Below are 25127 nucleotides of genomic sequence, written 5' to 3'. Positions count from 1 at the left end.
TTTGGTTCTTCAATTACAATGGTTTATTAATAGTGGAGTCTGCGTCAGATTTATGATCTTCATTTTGGATGAGCATCCTTAACGTTTAAGTGATGAGTTGCAATCTAATGGTTGCTCAGTAACTAGTACACTAGTGCAGAAATGTCTGGGCAGAAGGTTGCCTCCAGCCAGTCTCCAGCAAATGTTCAGAGGTCATCTGGAAATACAACACCCCGTGGTGACAGCCTCAAAGTAAAGACACACTGACGTCGGTCCTCCTACATTTTGGGACTTTACTCTTCTTATTCAGCATTGACAATGTATGCTACTGCTTCAAAAAGTGACAGAAATCCACCAACATAATATCCAATGATAATGGAAATTCGCTGCACTTCTCAATCACCCTGCAAAAGATCAGGAAATAGCACAAATAAATCCACAGAAATCCTTCCACTTCATCATGGCAAGTGAACACTTGCACCCAGGACTTGGCTAATACATTTGGTGTTACTGTCACAGGTGGATCTCTGACTGTCTGAATCCTCATTCAGGAATGTTGTACAGACACTGAAAACAACTTTGGAATGTGACTAGACCCACAACAGTTAACAAGATGGAAAAGATTTGAATAAACGTTTGGCAAAATGCCAGAGTTGCCACAGATGGTTAAATAGTTCCTCTGAATGTTTTGAAGGTGGTTGGAATGAAGGCAAGCTCACATGTTTTGTTGTTGTCGAAGATGTGCACTGAAACAGGCCAGTTTAGTTTCTTTGCCAAGATTCTCCCATCATTACATAATTAATCAATCAATCAATCAACCTTTATTGTCATCTTGCAAGCAACAGTTGTACAGTGCAAAATGAAAAGACGTTTCCCAGGGAATACCGGAGCATCGCACATGAAATTTAAAACATTTCACACATAATAACACTAAAAACAATCCAATCCCTGATGGAACAGTATAAATAGTTAAAAGCAGGTAAAACAACAACGTTAAAATACAGTAAAACCAATCATAAAAATGTCCGGGGCAGCTGATTTGAGTGGCCAGTGCCAGTTATTAAAGTGGCCAGTGCCAGTTATTAAAGTGTCCGTGCCAGCCGCAGAATCAGGTGACTGTGAGTTCAGAGTGACTGTTTAGCAGCCTCACAGCCTGTGCAGGAAGCTGTTTAGCAGTCTTGTAGTCCGGGCTTTGATGCTGCGATATCTCTTGCCTGATGGCAGGAGATCCAGGTGTATGTGGAGGGGGTGCAGTTTGTCCTTAGCAATTCTCTGAGCTTTTTTTCAGACAGCGGCTCTGGAACAGTTCTTGTACCGAGGGTAGGGAGACGCCAATGATCCTCTCTGCTCCCCTCACTACCCTCTGCAGAGCCTTCCTGTCCGAGCAGTTGCAGGTGGAGTACCACGTATTTATGCAGTACGTGAGTACAGACTCCACCGTACCCCTGTAGAAAGTCCTGAGGATGTTGGTGGGGAGTGAGGCCTGTTTTAGTTTCCTCAGGAAGTGCAGTCGCTGATGGGCCCGTTTGACGGTCCCAGTGGTGTTCCTGGACCAGGTGAGGCTGTCTGTAATTTGCACACCGAGGAACTTTATGCTCTCCACTCTCTCCACTGTGGTGCCACTGATGTTGAGGGGTGTATGCTTTGGCTGCGCCCTCCTGAAGTCGACAACCATCTCCTTTGTTTTGTCGACATTTAATTCTAGATTATTTTCCACATATAAGCTTCCACATGTCTGGATACTTGTATCATCAGGACCATCTTAACCATGGGACATCCGTAAGTATCACATCCCATAATTGGCTGCAACTATTACAATCAGCATACAAATGAACAAATGTGCATTTTCCTTTGAAGACCCACCGTCGGTAACCTCCATTTTAGTTTAGTCAAGAGAAGAGTGTTTTATTGTCATATGTCTCGGATAGGACAATGAAATTCTTACTTGCTGCAGCACAACAGAATATGTGAATATGTAAACATTGTATATATTGGGGGAAGAGAAATAAAAAGTTCAATAAATAACAAATATAGTGCAAAAATAATATAATCTTTAGTTGTTCACAGCTCAGAGCTTATTTGTTGTTGTGTTTAATAGCCTGATGGCTGTGGGGAAGTAGCTGTTCCTGAACCTGGACGTTACAGTTTTCAGGGTCCTGTACCTTCTTCCTGATGGCAGTGGTGAAATGAGTGTGTGGCCAGGATGGTGTGGGTCTTTGATGATGTTGGCTGCCTTTTTGAGGCAGCGACTACGATAGATCCCTTCGATGGTGGGGTGGTCAGACCCGGTGGTGAACTGGGCAGTGGTCACAACTTTTTGTAGTCTTTATGGCTCCTGGACTTTATGGCTCCGAACCAGGCCACGATGCAACCAGTCAGAATGCTCTCTACCGTGCACCTGTAGAAGTTTAGGAGAATCCTCTTCGACATGCCGAATCGCCGTAATCTTCTCAGGAAGTAGAGTCGCTGATGTGCCTTCTTTACAATTGCATCGGTGTGCTGGGCCCAGGAAAGATCTTCTGATATATGCACGCCCAGGAATTTGAAGTTATTGACCCTCTCCACCATTGTCCCGTTGATGTGAACAGGATTGTGGGTCCTCTTTCTTCCCCTACCGAAGTTCACAATCAGTTCCTTGGTCTTACAGATGTTGAGAGCCAGGTTGTTGTGCTGGCACCATTTGGTCAGACAGTTGATCTCACTTCTATACTCTGACTCATCGCCATCTGTAATTCGTCCCACAACAATTATGTCGTCGGTGAACATGATCGAAATGTATGCTATGCTATACGGCATGAGCACTTTAAATCATTCACAGCTACTTTTGCAAAATAAATATTCCTTTGTGCACTGGGGTAACTTATGCACATTACTCTCTTCATGAAAGTTGATTTATTTTGACTTCAATGGATGTGAATTTCTGAAGCACAGTGTGTGGAATATGTTACTACATTGTGAGTTTTGTGCCTGAACAAGGGATGAATTATGATTTTAAATAATTCGCCTTTTTGTAGCAACTTTATCAATCTCATCTTTTAAAAATAAATGGGTTTGGGAATGAGGGGAATGGGTAGTCAATTTGCGTATGGCACAGACAGATAATTAGTAAGATAAACAACCAGGTTATCTGCGTTAGTGTTCTTGGTTAAGAATAAATATCAGAAACAAAATTCATTGACCTTTCTTCACATAGAACTTGGAAGCCAAAAGTGCTTTCAATTTCATAGCTTATTCAAATGAAAGCATGTTTGATTGCACACAGCCACTGAAAGTCACTTATTGAATACAGAAACCATTAATGATTAACTGTCCAATGCATCACCGAAAGATAATTGCAAACCAATAAGAAATAAAATCTAGTTCACGAAACTTTATGAAGCCATTATTCCGTGTGGGTGGAGATCTTCTGACAGGATAAAGGGAAAAGGGGCAGCTAGAGTAATATTTGTTGATTCATAACCATCCAGGTAGGGACTGTCAGATATCAATGCACTTGGAGATTTTATCCCTCATAGCAAATGCTACCAACATGATCACAGTCCTGAGAAGGTAGTGAATCTTGATATAACTAAGCTCTCCTTTCCATTCCAGCAAAACGAGCGGTTGAACTGAAAGTCCAGCTGCAAAATGATGCTCAGAATGACTAGATTACCAACCAGTTAGCCCTCTTTATGGTGCAGTAGCCACACAAACTGGTTTTAACCCCATTTGGTTTGGACTATGTAAGCACAGTAGAGTGATGTGAATGTTAAATTAAAAACATCTAATTTACCCTCGTGGGGGACCCGGGGTAAGAAGAAGCTTCCACCGCCGGCCCGCGGATGTCTTCTACCGTGGGCGCGGTATGGACTTAACATCACCCCTGGAGGGGAGCTTCGACCGCCGGCCCTACAGTCTGCGGTGCTTCTGACTGCGGCGTGGAGGGAACTTTAAATCTTCGGCCGCCGGCCTGCGGCCTACACCAACTTAAAGCCGCGGTCTCCGGTGGGGAAGAGCCGACTCTGGACTTAGCTGGACTCGTACCTTGTCCTTACCATCTGGACGCCCACGGCGGCGGCTGCGGAGGGTTGAGGTCCCGACCACGGGGATTAAATGGAGGAGGACTGGCCAAATTGTGTGCCTTCCACCACAGTGATGAATGCTGTGGTGGATGTTTATGTTAAATTTTTATTGTGTTTTTGTGTGTGCTCTTTATCATTGTATCGCTGCTGACATATTCATTTCACTTGCACTTTTTGTGCAATGTGACAAATATACCGTATTGTATTGTATTGTATTGTATTGTTAAGAGCAGAAAATCAAGTCCTAGACCTCAATAATTAGTATTTCTCCTACACAGATGCAATCAAGATCAAGGTCAAGATACATTTATTTGTCACATGTGCCAGCTGGCACAGTGAAATGTGTGTTCACCATACAGCCATACCATTAAAATAAAGAACACAACACACGATAGGGTCCAACATAAAACATCCCCATACAGCAGAATCAAAGTTTCCCACTGTGAGGGAAGGCACCAAAGTCAGTCTTCTTCCTCTGTTGTTCTTAATGTTCACCCTTGGTCGGGGCATCCCGAGTCCTCCGCAGACGTCGCTACGGGTGGCCCGATATTCAGGCCCGCTCGCCGGGATGGAACTCCGACGTCGGACCGGGAGAACAACCTCCGCGGCTTGGACCTCCGAATTGGCCGCTTCCTACCAGAGCCCATTGCTCCCGGAGTCCACAGGCCGCGCCGGGCGGAGATTCGCGCTGGCGGCCCTCGGCAAAGGGTCGCAGGGACTCCGCGATGTTGAGGTCAGCGCCGCATGCGTTGAGGGCTCTTCAAACCTCAGCTCCACGATGTTGGAACAGCGGGCCCAGCACTCCGGAGCTACAAACGGCGATCCAGGTAGGCATCGGTAAATCCAGCGCTGCGACTCCGCCGCTGAAGCTCTGGCGAGGACGCGTCCGGGAGAATTGTTGCGTCCTCTCCAGGAAGCGATTAAGAAGCAGTTTCCCCCTTACCCTATCCCCCTCCCCCACATTAAAAAGTAAAGAAACTCCAAACACACACTTTTAAGACAAACTAGAATTTAAAAAAAGATAGAAAAAAACGGACAGGCTGTAGGCAGAGGCTGCCTTCAATGCATATTGAGGCCCCTAGTGGCGCCTCAATATGACCAGCAGAGTGTTTCCAGCTTTTTCTTATTGTATTAGTTATAAACAGCAGTGTGCTGGGGAGGATCCCCTGAATGGTGAACCATCTGAGGACACCAGGGGCTATTTTAGCTCAAAATCCCATTAGCTGTGAACTGTTCCAAGGTCCGTAGTAACCCTCACAATGGTGATCAATTCCAGCGGGGGAAAGATCACCTCTTGGGCTCAAAGGAACAAAAGGGCCTCTGCTTTAACTAGAAAACAGTAGGGAGGCAAACTGATTTCCTCAGCCTAATATGCAGACTCCTCTAAAATGCAGGCTATATGCACAGTAACAGTTTTAACTGGGTCTATGTCTTGCCTGAGGTAAATTAGGTTTCCCTCTTAATCAACTTTCTGCCAGGGGAGCGGAATTTTAAAACCATCATTTTTTAATTAGTCCCCATAAGGGAACTGTGCATCTGTTTGGATTGTTTTTAACGTTAGATTGATTTGTGCTTTGAGATATTCTCAAGGAATAAGGATCTCACACGTCGGCATTATAGATTCATGAAAATGTGGATCAGTGAAGAAAAACAGCTCCTGCTACAGAAGGGTAAAGGGCCTGGATCGTCTGTCTGCACCCCCTCTGCAATCTGGCCGTCTCGACGCAATGTAAAGACCGGCTGTCCCTATGTACACTCACTCCTGATGGCAAATCTAAATGAGAGACATTCTTCCTAGACTGCCCCAAGAGTGTTTATGCACAAAAGCATCTTTGTGCAGCTTGTTAACATTTGCAGGCGGTGGGATTTCTTTCTATTTACTAACTAACAACAGGATTACTTTTGCAATTTCCATTTAGTATTCACAATTTAGATTGCAAAGAGACCCAATAAATGGACCGATGGCTTTTTTCTCAACACTGGAGAGGTACATTTAACAGATGGTTTCCGCTGGCCAATACACATTATATGCAGGGTTTTGCCACAACAGAACTCTATTGCACATGTAACCCAAGGCCAATAGAACAGATTTAGCAAACTTAAATGCCTTACCTCTTGCTCATTTTTCCAAAAGCAGTGTGGCTAATAGAGGTCAGACAAGCGAGCATGTCGCAGTGGAGAGAAGATGGTGAACGGCATGGGTGGAAATCCCGGGTGGGCTGGGTGGGACACGTCCCTCCCATGTATTGAGAGGTGGGGGACAATCCCCCCATGTTTTGCAATCCAGATTTTGAAATTCGATGAAAAAAAATCTATTAAAATCTCCGCTTTCTGCGAGACAATGGGGGTGTCACAGTTAAGCGCTTGTTAAATGTCTCTGTTATCATCGTATTAACACGATGTGTCACCAATTGTGTTTTGACCTTCAAGTATCACTGAAGGTATTCACGGAGATTTTCTGAAAGCTGTCTGATGCGGGTACAATTACCATTTGAACTAATTGGATGTATTGGTGGATGGGAAAGATTTAAACGGGTATCGGATTTAAACGGGTCAGATCATTAAGGGCTCTGGTCGAACGAGTTTCCTGGCTGGCTTGCAGGTAGGTCCCTCATTCACAGTCACTCACGTTATTTAGTATGTTTTTCCCATCCCTCTCTCTCTCCCCCATCCAAGGTTAGTTCTTCTGTTTGCCTTTATTTGCTTCAGTTTTATTTGTTTAAGTGTTATTTATCACATTGTAGCTTTCGAAAGATTCAAGCGGGTATCAGATGCTTTCTACTGGCAGAATCGGCCCATTCGTGGGGCCTTTCATCGGCAGGCGTGGCTTAAAATCGGCCGCAGAATCTTCCATCAGTCAGGCAGTCAAACTGCTGCGTCGAGGCGATCAAGGCTCCCGATGTAGAAGCCCCCGCCGGCCGATTTTAAGCCACGCCGGGCGATGAAAGGCCCCACAAATGGGCCGATTCAAACCCCATGATTCAGGGGCGGACGAAGCTGCTGTTGCTGGAGTTCGCAATCTGTCACCAACCAGGTCAGCTCCTGATGTTACTGTCCACAGGGCCCACGGCCGAAGCCTCCGAAGCCTCGCGCGTGTGTGCGCATGCGCGTGCGTGCAGCCACCAAGAAACTGTGTCCCCCCCATATTTTGATAGCGATTTCCGCCCCCGGTGAATGGAATGAAGACATTTAAACTTTGGGCCAGTGGGGTATTGGGGAGGAAGAGGTGAAATTAAGATCATGATCTGTTTGTGGACGGAGAGGGCATTTGAGCAGTGTTTGAGATCTGAGGTGCGGTGAGATGGCGAACGGGAGTTCTGGAATCATAATCACGGCATGGTATGTGATGTTGGTTCTGAAGGAGATCTGTGGAGAGGGGTGAGTTCTCAACATAAAGGAGATCCACTTGAGGTAGTTCCAAGCACTGGACCCATAACCTTGGAATTGCTTAAGAAGGAACTGCAGATGCTGGAAAATCGAAGGTAGACAAAAGTGCTGGAGAAACTCAGCGGGTGCAGCAGCATCTATGGAGCGAAGGAAATAGGCAACGTTTCGGGCCGAAATCCTTCTTCTGTTGGAATTGCTCAAGTCTGAAGAAGGGTACTGTCCCGAAATGTCACCTAACCATATTCTCCAGAGGTGCTGCCAGACCCGTGAGCTACTGCAGCACTTTGTATCCATCCTTGGAACTGCTCAAATCCTTAATTATCAATGAAACATTTGCTCCTTCATTTGCTCTCTGGAAATCACATGCATTTGTGATTGAATTTCTTGCACACCGCTGGGTGCCATTACACACGTCCCATGCATTAGTGCATGTGTAAACAAAAATCCTCACTGTTCATAAAAATGCAACATGAAAAGAGGTAGGAAGGAACTGCAGATGCTGGTTTAAACTAAAGATGGACTGAAAATGCTGGAGTGACTCAGTGAGACAGGCTCTGGAGAGAAGGGCATCTTCTGAAGAAGGGCCTTGACCTGAAACGTCACCCATTCCTTCTCTCTAGAGATGCTGCCTGTCCCGCTGTTAGTCCAACATGAAAAGATGTTGCTCTGTGCAATTGAATTTCTACACTGCATTATTAAAAGCTAAAATTAATCTAAATGTTTGTCTCTAAATATACATGAGTCTGCAAACTAGAGCACAAACCGGAAGCCGCCTGATCAAATTGTCAGAGTAAATCTACATGATGACAAATGAAAAAGTATACCTTTCCCACGCACACTGCCGACAATTGTTGATTTGGCACAGATTCTGTAACATGCGATTACTGAATGTAGACATTAGTGAGAGCAGGAAGGGAGGGGCATAGATAATTGAAACACATGACAGTAGCAGAAACCACAAACTATGTTCTTAAAATAATTTTGGTCTTTAAAGAACTCGGCTAGATTCCTGTTGGGACACGGTGGAGACAATTTACTCAATTCACACCTGCATCCACCTTATTTTCTTTTTGTATTTTGTTCTGATCTGTTTTTAAACCAGTTATGCATTCTTCGCCTAATTGCATAATTCTTAATTTTTTTCAAAATTCTCTGCTGTGGGATATTTTCCTTTTTTCCCCCTCAAAGTTCACCACAATTGCAGTGGAACGTGGAACATTGAAGAGTACAGCACAGGAACAGGCCCTTCGGCCCACAATGTCTGTGCCGAACATGATGCAAAGACAAGCTCTTATCTGCCTGCACGTGAACCATACTGCTACATTCCCTGCATATCCATGTGCCTGTCCAAAAGCATCCTAAACGCCATAATCATATCTCCATCAACAGACCTGGCTGGATTTCAGACACTCTCTCCCCTCTGTTTATAAAAACACTTTCCTTTAAAATTTGCCCCGCTCCCTCGAAAGCTATCACCATCTGTTGCTAATACCATCTAATCCAGGTCTCATTCTGGTAAACCTCCCCTGCACCCTTCCAAAGCCTCCATATCCTTCCTGTAATGGGGTGACCAGAACTGCACACAATACTCCAAATGCAGCCAAACCCATTCTATAAAACTGTATTATGACTTCCTGAATCTTATTCTAAATGTCTTTACCAATGATGGCAAGTATGCCACATTCCTTGTTTATCAATCTATCTACACGTGTTGCTACTTTCAGTAAATTATGGCCCAAAGGATCACTCTGTATATCAATGCTGTTCAGGGTCTTGCCATTTGTTGTATATTTTCCACCTTATATTTGTCCCCCCAAAGTGCAACAGCTTGTACTTGCTTGGATTAAACTCAATCTGCCATTTCTCCATCCAATTTTGTAGCTCTACACTTTGACACAGTATACTCCTCACAATCTGCAACTCCAGCAATCTTGATGTCATTTGCAAACTTACTAACCGACCTGTCTACATTTGGATATCAAGTTGTATATATATATCACAAGCATCAGAGGTCTCAGTATAGATTCCTGCAGAGCTCCACTGGTCACAGACCTCCAGCCTGAATATCCTCTTCCATTACAATCTTATATCGGCAAGCCAGTTATAAATCCATACAACAAGTCACTGTGAATCCAATGCATCTTAATCTTTTGGGTCAGCCTACTTTGGGGAACTTTATCAAATATCCTTTTATGTATACTGTTCCCACCGTGAAGAATTGTCAGCAGTTTTACAAATCCAATTCTCCTTTCTTAAATTCACACTGGGTCCTTCTAATTATTTTTTTTTTTTTTAGAAAACATAGGTCCAGATGAGTCTGGGCAGAAAAGATCAGCTGGACCACTTTACCCAGTAATAGAGGGATGCAACTGAATATTAGAGAGATGGATTTGTTCAAACTTGTGAATTTTGTGAAGCAAGTCATTGCACTGCTCCTTCAATTATTTCCATTGGCTTTCCTTTTCGCAGATACCAATCACTGTGAACAACGTTTATTGTTCTTAATTCTATCCAACCTGCATGGTGCTGTTGACACCATCGACCGTAACATTCTCCTACAGCCCCTCTCCTCTGCAGTTAAGCATGAAAGGACAATCCTTCGTCTGAGTTCACAGATTTAAAGGTAGCCAACAATTTCTTCTCTTATCATCAAAGTGTCATTACCTATGGAGTGATCCAAAGAGCCATCTCCTTATCTGCCTCATATTGATATAATGCTCCCATAAGGTTCACACTCTTCGCAGAGAGTACTTCACTCCTAGGCTGGTGTGCAAGGCCCCAACGGATGCCAAACATCCTTTGCACCACCTCGCCCAGGACTCACAGCAACTGGGACCTCAACGCCTGTCATCTCGTCGCCCCTTCTCCCGTCACGCACCGACCCTCTGTAGCTCCGGTTCCCACACACTAGGAACATGGAGAACCAACTGGGAACAGACTTCACGACCACTTCAATTCACTGTTGCACCGAACACCACAGCCCCACCCAGCTCGGACCTGCCCCGCAAAGAGTGGGTCGCCCTGAACCGGCTCCGTACAGGTTTCGGCCGGTTCAACGCCAACAAGCATCGCTGGGGGCTGCGTTCATCAGCAGCCTGCGTGTGTGGAGCAGACCTGCAAACAGCGCAGCACGTCATTTTCGACTGTGCTGTCCTCAGCCCCCCTGGTGGAGGGGTAGGCCTTACGGCCCTCGACAACATTGATCTGGCTACAGCGCCTGGTTACATAACCTCTGCTGCCTCAAACGCAAGAAGAAGAAGACAGTGAAACAGCCTACTGGGCCTCACTGTTAAGGTTCACAATCAAGAAGCGATTCTCTTTGATTGCAAAACATTGATCCCCATTTATCTATGGTTGCATATAATGGCAATGCTATTCCAAGAGAGAGAATGGGGTTATCCCACAATCCATCAAGCCAATAAACTCGGATTTCCTTGTTCTCACAAGTACATATCTGTGTATTTTCTACTTGAATGCGTTTTGTAAATGGTTTTAGACATTATCAGTGTGTTTAATATGCTGTTATGTGTGTTGACAAACCTTTGAATAACCAATGCATTTCGTAAAACATAGAACAGTACAGCATAGGTACAGGCCCTTTGGCCCACAATGTTGATGCTGAACATGATGCCTCCATGAACTGATCTCATCTGCCTGCAAGTGATCCATATCCCTCCATTCCTGGCAAAAATCCATGTGGCTATCTGAAAACTTTTGAAATGCCACTATCATATCTGCCTCTATCATCACCCCTGGTAATGCGTTCCAGGCCCCCACCACTGTGTGAAAAACTTGCCCCATACATCTCCACTATATTTTACCCCTCACACCATATAGCTGTAGCCTCTAGTGTTGGCCTCAAGTTACTTCATAAGAGGCGAGGCCAGTCTTGGCCGAAGGAGCCTCAGTGGTGGCAGCGATGGGAGCCTCTGCGGCAGCGGGAGCTTCGGTGGCAGTGGGTTCTCGGCAGCGGCCAGAGCCTCGGCGGCAATGTGGGCCTCAGTGGCGGTGGGGCCTCGCGGTCGATGAGCGTGGGGAGGAAGGGAAAGACAATGGAGGACCTGGTGTGGGGGAGGGGGAGGGGGCACTCTAGTTTAGAATCCTCTGCCCAGGGGATAAGTCTGTGCTTGTTTGTTTGTTTGTTTGTTCATTTGTTCCGGTGAAGGCGCTGTGCACACGGCAGCCAGACATAATGCTTGTCCTACATCGGTGAGACCAAGCGTAGGCTTGGCGATCGCTTCGCTGAACACCTCCGCTCGGTTCGCAATAACCAACCTGATCTCCCGGTGGCTCAGCACTTCAACTCCCCCTCCCATTACAAATCCGACCTCTCTGTCCTCGGCCACCTCCATGGCCAGAGTGAGGACCACCGTAAATTGGAGGAGCAGCACCTCATATTTCGCTTGGGCAGTTTGCACCCCAGCGGCATGAACATTGACCTCTAATTTCAGGTAGTCCTTACTTTCTCCTCCCCTTCTCAGCTCTCCCTCAGCCCACTGGCTCCATCTCTTCCTTTCTTCTATCTGAAGAAGGGTTTCAGCCCGAAACATTGCCTATTTCCATCGCTCCATAGATGCTGCCTCACCCGCTGAGTTTCACCAGCATTTTTGTCTACCTTCGATTTTCCAGCATCTGCAGTTCCTTCTTAAACAAATTGCTTGTCTTGTTCTTTTTGTTTTCACTTTTAATTTCCAATTTTTGTGTAACCTTGTGTGTTGTGACTGTCGGCAGACCAATTTCCCTCCGGGGGTGAATAAAGTTGTATCGTATCGTATAAGAAAGATACAATCTCCAGCTGTTTGCCCTGTGTACAATGCAGTCATGTTGACTTCTCCAGTAGATCTTTCACTCTGCAGGTGTTGATTGATGACCCTGTGATAGTATTTCTGGATTTATTTCAGAAGCCTTCCGTGGTATTTGACCTAGCATTATGTCTATTGACTGCAGTTTGGGTAATGGAAATTCGCCTTTGAGGAATTTACAAATCGCTATTAAAAAATATGAGTTACCAACTAAAGATTTGCTCTAATGGAATATATGCACCAATTTTGTTTTTTCAACTTGCATTTCTTGGAGCATACACAAAAGTGGCTTTGCATTACGGAAAACGGACAACACGATCACTATTGTAGGAACACCACGACATTCAGCACCTCACTCCCACAACATGGGAGTCACCTGTAATCTAACATCCCTTTCATTGTTCTGCAGCATCTTCACATCAATAATATAAGGACCTTTCGCCACGATATCCAAATACTCTCTTGTTTGGCTGAAGAGTATTATTTTCCACAAACACATTCGATGTTACTACTTATCGCTTGGAGCCCTACAGTCATGAATTCGCCATTTGTGTTCTTGCGATTTTCTTTCCGACTATTAATACAGCCAACTATTAAAATGAAAGGACACAAGGATTTTTGTTAAATTTTGTAACCATTCATGGAAGTCACTTTACAAAGGGGTAAATTACTTGAGGTCATTCATCACCATAAATTAATCTTCATCTCATTTACAATTGGATGTCAAATTATCAAGCCTGGGTGTCAAATCTACGAGGCATGACTTAGTTGGTAACACATTCATCCCTGAGTTAGAAGGTTTTGTTCACTCAAGTGAGAGTCTTTCATCAATTAAGTTCATGCTTTATGTATTAAAGTACCCATTCGACTGCTGCCTTAGTCATTCCAGATGGTACAGGTCACATCTTCTACTCATAGGGTGGAAACTTTCCGAGTTTTTGTAATCCATTTGTTTAGTAGCGTACAATGAAGACATTCTGTCAGCGCTGGCTGGAGTGATAGCTTGGGGCAGTTCATGTTCATAAGTTCTTAAGTGATAGGAGCAGAATTAGGCCGTTCAGCCCATCAAGTCTACACCGCCATTCAATCATGGCATGATCTATCTTCCCCTCTCAACTCCATTCTCCTGCCTTCTCCCCATAACCTCTGGCACCCATACTAATCAAGAATCTATCTATCTCTGCCTTAAAAATATCCATTGACGGCCTCCACAGCCTTCTGTGGCAAAGAATTCCATGGATTTACCACCCACTGACTCCTCATCTCTTTTATAAAGGAACGTCCTTTAGCTCTGAGGCAATAACCTCTGGTCCTAGACTCTCCCACTAATGGAGACAACCTCTCCACATCCACTCTATTCAGGCCTTTTGCTGTTCGATAAGATTCAATGAGGTTCCCCCCTCATGCTTCTAAACTCCAGCGCGTTGAGGCCCAATGCCATCAAACACTCTTTATATGTTAGCCCACTAATTCCAGGAATCATCCTCGTAAACCTTCTCTAGACCCTCTCCAGAGCCAGCACATCCTTCCTCAAGATTGAGGCCAATTGCTCACAATGTTGAGAGTGTGACAATGTTTAAGAGTGTGACAATGATATAAAAGTGTCTTCAGTATCTTGGAGTTGGATACAGGCAGGTAAGCAGAGAGCACACTTCAGTGCAGAAAACCTCTCCTGGAACTCTGATGATAGACTCCAGGTTCAAGAACAGCTTCTTCCCATCAACCATCAAGCTCTTGAACTACATTGCACAACCCTAACCACAAGTCTGTCTCAGCACCAAACTATTATCGATTTTATATAGAGCTAGTCCAAGTGGGACCCATTGGGTCCCGTCCCCTCAACGAGCGGTTGTGGGGGGGAGGGGGGGGGGAGGCCTGCGGCGCCACACACACACACTAACCAACCCCCCCACACACACTAACCCCCCCCCTTGATATTATATTAATATTATTCATTTGCTCCTTTTCCACATCCCTCGCCCTATCCACTCACGCATAGCTCCCAACTGCGCAGGCACAATTAGAGGGGGAGAGGGAGGGGGTAGAGAGGGAGGGGGAGAGGATAGAGAGGGAGGGATAGGGTAATAGAGTGGGAGGGGGAGGGGAAGGGGGGTGGAGATTGAAGGGTGGGGGGGCGCGCGACATCACAAGGGAGGGCTCGTCCCTGGACCACTCACCCACAGGTCCCAATACTCACCACTCCCTAGAGAGGGAGGGGGAGATAGAGAGGGAGAGGGGGGGCAGTGAGGGAGGGGGGCTTAAAGGGAGGGAGGGCAGAGGGAGGGGGTGGAGAGGGAGGGGTAGGGAGGGAGGGGGTAGAGAGGGAGGGGGAGGGGTAGAGAGGGAAGGGGAGGGGGTAGAGGGAGGGGGTAGAGAGGGAGGGGGTAGATAGAGAGGGGGTAAACAGGGAGGGGGATAGAGAGGGAGGGCAGAGAGTGAGGAGGCAGAGAGTGATGGGGGGCAGAGAACGAGGGGGGGGCGGCCTGCGGTGTCACACACACACTAACCAACCCCCCACACACACACTAACCAACCCCCTTCACACACACACTAACCACCCCCTTGATATTATATTAATATTATTCATTCGCTCCTTTTACCCCATGCCCGCCCTATCCACTCACGCATAGCCCCCAATTCGCAGGTGTGGCTTGTGAGGGAGAGGGAGGGGGGGGTGGCAGAGAGAGAGAGAGAGGGAGGGGGCAGAGAGAGAGAGGGAGGGAAGGCAGAGAGAGGGAGGGAGGGAGGGCAGAGAGAGAGAGAAGGAGGGAGGGAGGGCAGAGAGAGAGAGAGGGATGGAGGGCATAGAGAGAGTGTGAGGGCAGAGAGAGGGAGGGAGGGCAGAGAGAGGGAGTGAGGGCAGAGAGAGATAGAGGGAGGGAGGGCAGAGAGAGAGAGAGAGAGGGAGGGAGGGCAGAGAGAGTGAGGGAGGGGGCAGAGAGAGAGAGGGAGGGTGCAGAGAGAGGGAGGGAGGGCAGAGGGAGGAAGGCATAGGGAGGGAGAGCAGATGGAGGAGAATTTTTGAAGTTAAACCAAAACAATGAAGTTCAATCGAACTCTATCTTTAGAGATGTGGAAGTCAGCATGAAGCATTGTTCATCAAAGTGAGAATGACCGTTGGGAAGGTGGTGAAGCATTTGAAGAATGTTTTGGAAATGCCAGCTGAGGCAGCCGAGCCCAGCCCTGCCGAGTCAGCCGCTCGCAGCGAGATGAAGAATGGCGTGCGGAGCAAACCCATTATGATGTCATCAGCGAAAGACAGCGGTTTTAAAATTCAACGTTTTTTTCAGATTTTTGAACATTTTCACTAATAACTCGAGAAAAAGAGCATGACATTTTCAGATAAGGCGAATTTGGACTCCACGGGAAAAATATCTACCAGAATATGTAAAAATAGCGCGTCTTTTTTTCGAGAAGATGTGATTATACATACACAAATCCACAAACAAGATGAGAGTTTTATAAGTATAGAGATATGATGTTCTTGAACTTGTTCTATTATTGTCTGGTTACCTAGTATAACTGGCAATTTATTGCATTGTTGTTTTAGTTTAGTTTATTTAGAGATGCAGTGCGGAACTAGGCCCTTCGGCCCACCGAGTCCGCACCGACCAGCGATCCCCACACACTGGGGACAATTTTTTACATGTATACTAAGCCAATGAATCTATAAACCTGTACGTATTTGGAGTGTGGGAGGAACGAAGATCTTGGAGAAAACCCATGCAGTCAAGTTGGAGAATGTACAAACTACGAACAGACAGCACCCATCGTTGGGATCGAACCTGGGTCCCTGGAGCTGTAAGCGCTGTAATGCAGCAACTCTACCTCTACGCCACCGTGCTGCCCTTTATTGTATATTAATTTATGCGTTGCATTCATGTGCCTGTAAAGCTGCAGCAAGAAAGAATTTCAACGTTCCATACTGTGTGCAAATGACATCTAAACACTCACTTCAAGTGACGGAGAAAGAAATCTGCGCATTTACAGTTTCCGGTGTATTGTTGCAGCACTGTGCTGAAAATACTGATTCATATTCACCAGTAGTGATCTCCAGGATGTTTCTGCTATTGTGAAGGGCAATGGTCATGTCAAAGGGAAATTGTATCTCATTGAATAACATATGCTGTGGATAAAGGAAAATCAATTGGTATGTTATACTTAGATTTCCAGAAGCCTTTTGACAAGGTGCCACATCAAAATGTATTGCAAAAATAAAATCTCATGATATTAGGGTGGATAGAAATTGGCTGACTTACAGGAAACAGAAAGCAGATAGAAATACACTTTGGGATGGCATGATATGCCGCATATCATTGGCGTCTCATTTTATTACCATATATGTGGATGGCTTGAATGGAGGCAGCAAAAGTATGCTTGCCAAATTTGGAGGGAAGTAAATTGTAAAGTAGATATAGGCAGGTAACAAAAGAACATTGAAAAATGAGTGCATTTGCAAAGATCTGGAAATGAAATGTAAAGCAAAAAATTTGAAATTGTTCTTTGACTCAATGTGCCTGAGATGCAAGGTTTTCATTGCACCCCTGTGCCTCAGTGTACTTGTGCATATGGCAATAAACTCAACTTGACCTGCCCCTTCGACAGTTGTTGCTGGGAGAATGTGTCCCAGAAGTATCTTTGTCTTTGTTCAGGAGAACTTCTCCCCATTCTACGATACGATACGGTAAACTTTATTCATCCCCGGAGGGAAACTGGTCTGCCGACAGTCACAACACACAATGTACACAAAAAACTTGAAATTAAAAGTGAAAACAAAATGAAAAAGACAAGCGACTGTTGGCTGGCTGCCGTGTGCACAGAGCCTTCACCGGAATAAACAAACACTGATTTATCCCCTAGGCAGAGGGTTCTAAACTACAGTGCCTCACCCCCCTCCCCCACACTGGCTCCCCCTTTGTTCTCCCACCGTCCCCCACGAGGGCCACCATTGTTCTTCATGGCAGTCTCCTCACGCCGGGTCCCCATAGTCTTCCCCTCCCCCCTCACGCTCATCGACCGTTGATTGCGGGTCGATCACGAGGCCCCACCGCCACCGAGGTTCCCGTTACCGCCGAGACCCCCGATGCTCACGCTGCCTCCACCGAGGCACCCGCTGCCGCCCACCAAGTCCGCACCGACCAGCCATCCCCGCACCTTAACACTATGCAACACAAACTAAGGACAGTTTACAATGTTTCCAAGCCAATTAACCAATAAACATGTATGTCTTTGAAGTGTGGGAAGAAACCGAAGATCTCTGAGAAAACCCACGCAGGTCACTGGGGAGAACGTACAGTACAAGTTCCATACCGACAGCACCAGTGCTCAGGATGGAACCTGGGTCTCTGGCGCTGAAAGGCAGCAACTCTACCGCTGTGCCCACGTGCCATCCTCTGCAAGAGGCTTTTGGGTAAGCATATTGCACATTGGTAAGTAGGAATGGAGAAATATGGATCACGCACAGGCAGAAGTGATTAGATTAACCTGGCGTCATGTTTGGCACGGGCAATGTGGGCCGAAGGGTCTGTTCCTGTGCTGTACTGTTCTATATCTATGTAAGCAGCTGTGGCAGGGCACGGTGGTTTCAGAGTTCACACGGCTTTGACATTGTATCCTCATCCTAAAGTTAGCACTAATCCAAACTGCCTGCAAGTAATTGCTTGTTTCTTTAAATAATGTAGGGGCAGAGCCTGTGGCTGTTGTTAAGACTTGCTTTCCCAGTGCTTGGCTGCTGTCTGTTTTTTTATTTCACATCCACAGGGGAGCTGCCAGTGTGGTGCAGTGTAGGAGTCACGACATCCATGCTCCATGCGTAGTTGTGGAAACACAAGAAAGGGAGCCACAGCACATCTCATTAACGCAGCTTGAGTACGAGGGGATTGTGATCATAGTTTGTGATCAAAGTTTCTCCAAAAATAAATTGTGTACTGTTTGTTCCGTGCCTCGACCGATAGAGCAAGCATGCCACACAACATGTTTACCACCTGTAAAAGGGTCTCCACCCGAAACGTCGCCCATTCCTTCTCTCCAGAGATGCTGCCTGTCCCGCTGAGTTACTCCAGCATTTTGTGTCTACCTTCGATTTAAACCAGCATCTGCAGTTCTTTATTACACATTTTTATCATCCTCATACCATGCATCATCTTTAACACACCATCCACTTGCGATGCCACTTTAAGGGGTCTATGGTCATGGGAAGTATGACATGCTGATAGACACAAAATGCTGCAATAACTCAGCGGAACAGGAGCATCTATGGATAGAAGGAATGGATGATGTTTCAGGTCCAGACCCTTTTTCAGATTGAGTCTGAAGAAGGGTCTCGACCCAAAATGTCACGTGTCCCTTCTCTCCAGAGATGCTGCCTTTCCCGCTGAGTTACTCCAGCATTTTGTGTCTACCTTTGGTGTAAACCAGCATCTGCTGTTCCTTCCTACATAAGTATGACATCGCAGACACTCTGGTATATGCGCCAGTTCAGCACAAATATTAAAGCTTGAATTTCTACTCCCAATGCTTTAAATATCATCTGCCATTCTTTGGGTGATCACTGGTACTGCAGAAGCCACAGGAAGCCCAGCATAGACCATGGATCTCCAGGTTAAGCAGTGTGCCGCACCACGAATATTGGCATCACAACTTTAACGTTAACCACTACTCCCCAAGACCGAACACAAGTGGCTATACTCCTGCAAATCTTCCTGCACAAGCAAGATCTCTGGCCATTTTTTTGGAAAAGCTTCTTCACACAAAAATTCTGGGATGGCGGGAGGAAGTGGGATGGTGCAGGCTGCTGGGATTGAAAACAACTGGGCAACAACTGAGGCAGGAAACATGTTCCCGATGTTGGGGGAGTCCAGAACCAGCGGCCACAGCTTAAGAATAAGGGTTAAGCCATTTAGAACGGAGACGAGGAAACATTTTTTCTCACAGAGAGTTGTGATTCTGTGGAATTCTCTGCCTCAGGTTCGCTGGATACTTTCAAGAGAGAGCTAGATAGGGCTCTTAAAGATAGCAGAGTCAGGGGATATGGGGAGAAGGCAGGAACGGGGTACTGATTGGGGATGATCAGCCATGATCACATTGAATGGCGGTGCTAGCTCGAAGGGCCGAATGGCCTACTCCTGCACCTATTGTCTATGTGAAGCTTGGTTTAGAACAGCTTGAATCATGATCACATCAAATTCTGCACATGAGCAGAAGGCAAAAGACTAATTAAACACGGTTTCCATCACACAGTTAAACATGGGATTCAATGATTGGTTGCAATATGATATATGGAGTATATGTCTTGATAGAAGTATATATATATAATTATGAGAGGCATAGATAGGATAGACAGTCAGAACCTTTTTCCCAGGGTGGAGATGACTTTTCTATCAGAGAAGAGCAAGACTTCCCATCTGAATAAAAGTGACATGTTACCCTTTAGTACGGCCTGATAGATCTGCATAAAAAGGGCTCAGGTTCAAATGTAGGCAAATGGGACTGATGACCCTGCATCAAGCACACACTCTATCTACTTCACATTTGAAATTCCACATTATTGTTCATTCTGACAATGCTGACCATAATTTACTGTGTCCTAATTGACTGCCATACTTTATACATTGGCGGAAGTGATAAAAGCAGCTACAAGATCACTGTTTAAGATTCATTTGGGCAAACACACGAACCAGCAGGGAATGGAGGGATGGAGACCACCTGCAGGCAGATGGGGTTAATTACATTGGCATCATGGTCAGTGCAGACATGGTGAGATGAAGGGTCTGTCCCTGTGCTGAATGTTCTGTGGAACACCATGGAATATCGACACAAAAAGCTGGAGTAACTCAGCGGGTCAGACAGCATCCCTGGAGTAAAAGAATAGGTGATGTTTCAGGTCCTGACTTTTCTTCAGGCTGTCTTCGGTGTAAACCAGCATCTGCAGTTCCTTCCTGAACACTGGAATGATCTGACAGTGTTGTGTAAGGTGCCACATAAACATGGGCCTTATAACTATGCTTCCCACATTCAGTGCCTGGCAGGTGATTACATTCACATGATGCAGCAACAGAAGGAACATTTGAGAATGCACAACAGAAACCTGGTCAGTGATGGTGTTTAAACAGCAACACTGAGACAAACCCTTGATCAATAGCCTTGATCAATTATCCTGATCATGTTCCATTTCCCAGTTGTTGAATCCTGTATCTGACCTCATGCAACATGGAACGGAAAGCTGGAGGTACTGTTTTGCAACATCAAAATAAATAACATATGTTATGAATGTTCATATTGTTACCAACAAAGTACCTTCTGACTTGCAGAAGGACAGTGTTTGAGTTCTTCTGCCGACTGGACTTGCAAAGGCTATTCATTTGGCTGCTCCGCTGTTTTTTACTTCTCATCACAGTCCTCTTTAAAAATATTTCTCCTCGCTTTCAGTTTAGAAGAGCTGTTTCGAAAATTAAATGTCAAAAGAGAGCTTGGGAGAGCTGATTGTCTGCTAGTACCCTCGGGGACAATTATGAAGGAGCAATTTATGTAGACTATTATAATTAGTTTTACGGTGTATGTTTCTGACCTAGAGACACAATGTCTCCAATATAAATTATATTTCCACAAGATCCCTAATGTGTCTTGAAGTTGTTTCTGTAACAGTGGTGGATGAAGGAGAGGAAATAGAGATTTACTTTAAATAAAAAAATCATTTTTTTACATCCTGTTTTAAGAGCGCACCAGAGGCTACACATCCAGTCTGCCTAACAACAAATCAATGGAGCACCCAGTTGGAAAATCTGCAGTTGTAACACAAAATTACCTTCTAATTCTCATGCCAGGCCCAGGAAGGCCGGGAAAGGCAGCACGCTGGCAGAGTGGTAGAGTTGCTGCCTTACAACGCTTGCAGCGTTGGAGACCCGGGTTCGGCACCGACTACGGGTGCCGTCTGTACGGAGCTTGTACGTTCTCCCTGTGACCCGCGTGGGTTTTCTCCGAGATCTTCGGTTTCTTCCCACACTCCAAAGACGTACAGGTTTGTAGGTTAATTGGCTTGCTATAAAAGTAAAATTGTCCCTAATGTGTATAGGGTAGCGTTAATAGAAACATAGAAAATAGGTGCAGGAGGAGGCCATTCGGCCCTTCAAGCCAGCACCGCCATTCATTGTGATCATGGCTGATCGTCCCCAATCAATAACCCATGCCTGCCTTCTCCCCATATCCATTGATTCCACCAGCCCCTAGAGCTCTATCTAACTTTCTCTTAAATCCATCCAGTGTTTTGGCCTCCGTTACCCTCTGTGGCAGGGAATTCCATAAATTCACAACTCTCTGGGTGAAAACGTTTTTTCTCACCTCAGTCTTAAATGGCCTCCCCTTTATTCTTAAGGGCCTGTCCCACCAGCATGCGATTGCATGCGTCTAGCGCGACCAAACGTGGTGGCTTGAGGCGTACGGCCTCGCGGGGCCGGTCCCACTTCCAACCGCGGAGCCGTCTGGAGTTGTGCGGGGCTGGTCCCGACATCATACTCACCAATCAGCTGGGCAGGAGGCGGGCTGACTGAATTTGGACGTCGCATGGCGTCGGGCGGTTAAGTCATCACGCAACGGCACGCCGGGCGGTGACATCATCGTGCAACGCCACGCGCTAGGCGTACGCTGTCAAGACACTGCGTACGGCGTCGAGATGCTGCATACGCCCGTTGAGGCGCTGCGTATGGCCCCAAGGCGGCTGCGGGCCGACAGGCCGTCGCCACGCGGAATGTTTGGGCAGTGTCAGTTTTTCGGAGCCCCGCGCGATGTCGAGACCAGCCCCACACAACTACATACGGCTCCAGCGATCGAAGCTGGTTCTGGACTCGCCCAACATTGGGAACATTATTCCTGCATCTAGCTTGTCCAGTCCTTTTATAATATTATATGTTTCTATAAGATCCCCCCTCATCCATGGGGATCGTTGGTCGGTGCGGACTCGGTGGGCTGAAGGGCCAGTTTCCGCACTGTATCTGTAAACTAAACTAAAACTATTATATTTTGGTCATCTCCCCTGCAGAATGGCAGTTAAGCAGCTTTCAGATTGGCACACGGATATGCAGGGAATGAAGGTGTGGATCATGAACAGGCAGGTGAGATTAGTTCATCTTGGCATTATGTCTGGCACAGACAATGTGTGCGGAAAGACCCGTTCCTGTGCTGTATGTTCTGTGTTCTAAAGGTCTGACAGGGGAATCAAAGATGCAGAAAGACCAGTTTTGCAGAGAAGCCTATAGATTATTTTGGATGATATGGAGGAATGGAAGAATGCCCCCTGTGAAAAGAAAGACCATTCACCACATTACATAAAGTGGGCAATCACAGAGAAATGTCAACTGCAGTGCATTCAGAAAGTATTCAGACCCCTTCACTTTTTCCACATTTTGTTACATTACAGCCTTATTCTAAAAGTGATTAAATTCTTTTTTTTTTTATCATCAATCTACACACAATACTCCATAATAACAAAGAGAAAATAGGTGTTTAGAAATTTTTGCAAAGTAATTAAAAATAAATAACTAAAATATCACATTTACATAAGTATTCAGACCCTTTACTCAGTACTTTGTTATGGCACCTTTAGCAGCGATTACAGACTCAAGAATTCTTGGGTATGACGCTACAAGATTGGCACACCTGTATTTGGGTAATTTCTCCCATTCTTCTCTGCAGATCCTCTCAAGCTCTGTCAGGTTAGACGGGGAGCGTCGATGCGCAGCTATTTCCAGGTCCCTCCAGAGATGTTCGATCGGGTTCAAGTCCGGGCTCTGGCTGGGCCACTCAAGGACATTCACAGACTTGTCATGAAGCCACTCCTGCGTTGTCTTGGCTGTGTGCTTAGGGTCATTGTCCTGTTGGAAGGTGAACCTTCGTCCCAGTCAGGTCGAGAACACTCTAGAGCAGGTTTTCATCAAGGATCTCTCTGTACTTTGCTCCGTTCATCTTTCCCTCAATCCTGACTAGTCTCCCAGATCCTCCCACTGAAAAACATCCCCACAGCATGATGCTGCAACCACCATGCTTCACCGTAGGTATGGTATTGGCCAGTTGATGAGCGGTGCCTGGTTTCCTCCAGACGTGATGCTTGACATTCAGGCCAAAGAGTTCAATCTTGGTTTCATCAGACCAGAGAATCTTGTTTCTCATGCCTTTTGGCAAACTCCAAGCGGGCTGTCATGTGCCTTTTACTGAGGGGTGGCTTCCATCAGGCCACTCTACCATAAAGGCCGGATTGGTGGAGTGCTGCAGATATAGTTGTCCTTCTGGAAGGTTCTCCCATCTCCACAGAGGAACTCTGGATCACTGTCAGAGTGACCATCGGGTTCTTGGTCACCTCCCTGATCTAGGCCCTTCTCCCCTGATTGCTCAGTTTGGCCGGGATAGAAACATAGAAAATAGGTGCAGGAGTAGGCCCTTCGAGTCTGCACCGCCATACAATATGATCATGGCTGATCATCCACCTCAGTATCCTATACCTGCCTTCTCTCCATACCCCCTGATCCCTTTAGCCACAAGGGCCACATCTAACTCCCTCTTAAATACAGCCAATGAACTGGCCTCCTTAGAATTCCACAGATTCACCACTCTCTGTGTGAAATTCTTTTTCTCATCTCCGTCCTAAAAGACTTCCCCCTTATCCTTAAACTGTGACCCCTTGTTCTGGACTTCCCCAACATCGGGAACAATCTTCTTGCATCTAGCCTGTCCAACCCCTTAAGAATTTTGTAAGTTTCTATCAGATCCCCCCTCAATCTTCTAAATTCTAGCATGTACAAGCCAAGTCTATCCAGTCTTTCTTCATATGAAAGTCTTGCCATCGCAGGAATCAGTCTGGTGAACCTTCTCTGTACTCCTTCTATGGCAAGAATGTCTTTCCTCAGATTAGCAGACCAAAACTGTAAGCAATACTCCAGGTGTGGTCTCACCAAGGCCCTGTACAACTGCAGTAGAACCTCCATCCTCCTACACTCAAATCCCTTTGCTATGAATGCTAACATACCATTCGCTTTCTTCACTGCCTGCTGCACCTGCATGCCTACTTTCAATGACTGGTGTACCATGACACTCAGGTCTCGTTGCATCTCCTCTTTTCCTAATCGGCCACCATTCAGATAATAGTCTACTTTCCTGTTCTTGCCACCAAAGTGGATAACCTCACATTTATCCACATTATACTGCATCTGCTATGCATTTGCCCACTCACCCAACCTATCCAAGTCACCTTGCAACCTCCTAGCATCCTACTCACAGCTAACACTGCCCCCCAGCTTCGTGTCATCCGCAAACATGAAGATGTTGCATTCAATTCCCTCGTCCAAATCATTAATATATATTGTAAATAGCTGGGTTCCCAGCATTGAGCCTTGTGGTACCTCACTAGTCACTGCATGATGAACCTAAGCTCAATTTTGAGTGTCATAGCAAAGGGTCCGAATACTTATGTAAATGTGATATTTCAGTTATTTCTTTTTAATTACTTTGCAAGCATTTCTAAACGCCTGTTTTCGTTTCTTCATTCTGGGGTATTGTGTGTAGATTGATGATTAAAAATGTTTTAATCCATTTTAAAATAAGGCTGTAATGTAACAAAATGTGGAAAAAGGGAAGGGGTCTGAATACTTTCTGAATGCACTGTATGTTGTAAAAGAGTCACAGAGTTATGCAGCGCAGGAACAGGGCTTTCAGCATCTTGTTCAGCTGAACAAGTTGACATGCTGGGTTAGCCCCAATTGCCTACATTTGGCCCATAGTCCTCTTTATGCAGGTTCATCAGTCAGTACTGGAAATAGACACTGAAAGCTGGAGTAACTCAGCGGGACAGGCAGCATCTCTGGAGAGAGGGAATGGGTGACGTTTCTTGTCGAGACCCTTCTTCAAACCATGA

Source organism: Amblyraja radiata, chromosome 15, assembly GCF_010909765.2.
Source record: "Amblyraja radiata isolate CabotCenter1 chromosome 15, sAmbRad1.1.pri, whole genome shotgun sequence".
NCBI classification, from domain to species: Eukaryota; Metazoa; Chordata; class Chondrichthyes; order Rajiformes; family Rajidae; genus Amblyraja; species Amblyraja radiata.
This window is presented reverse-complemented; position numbering follows the sequence as displayed.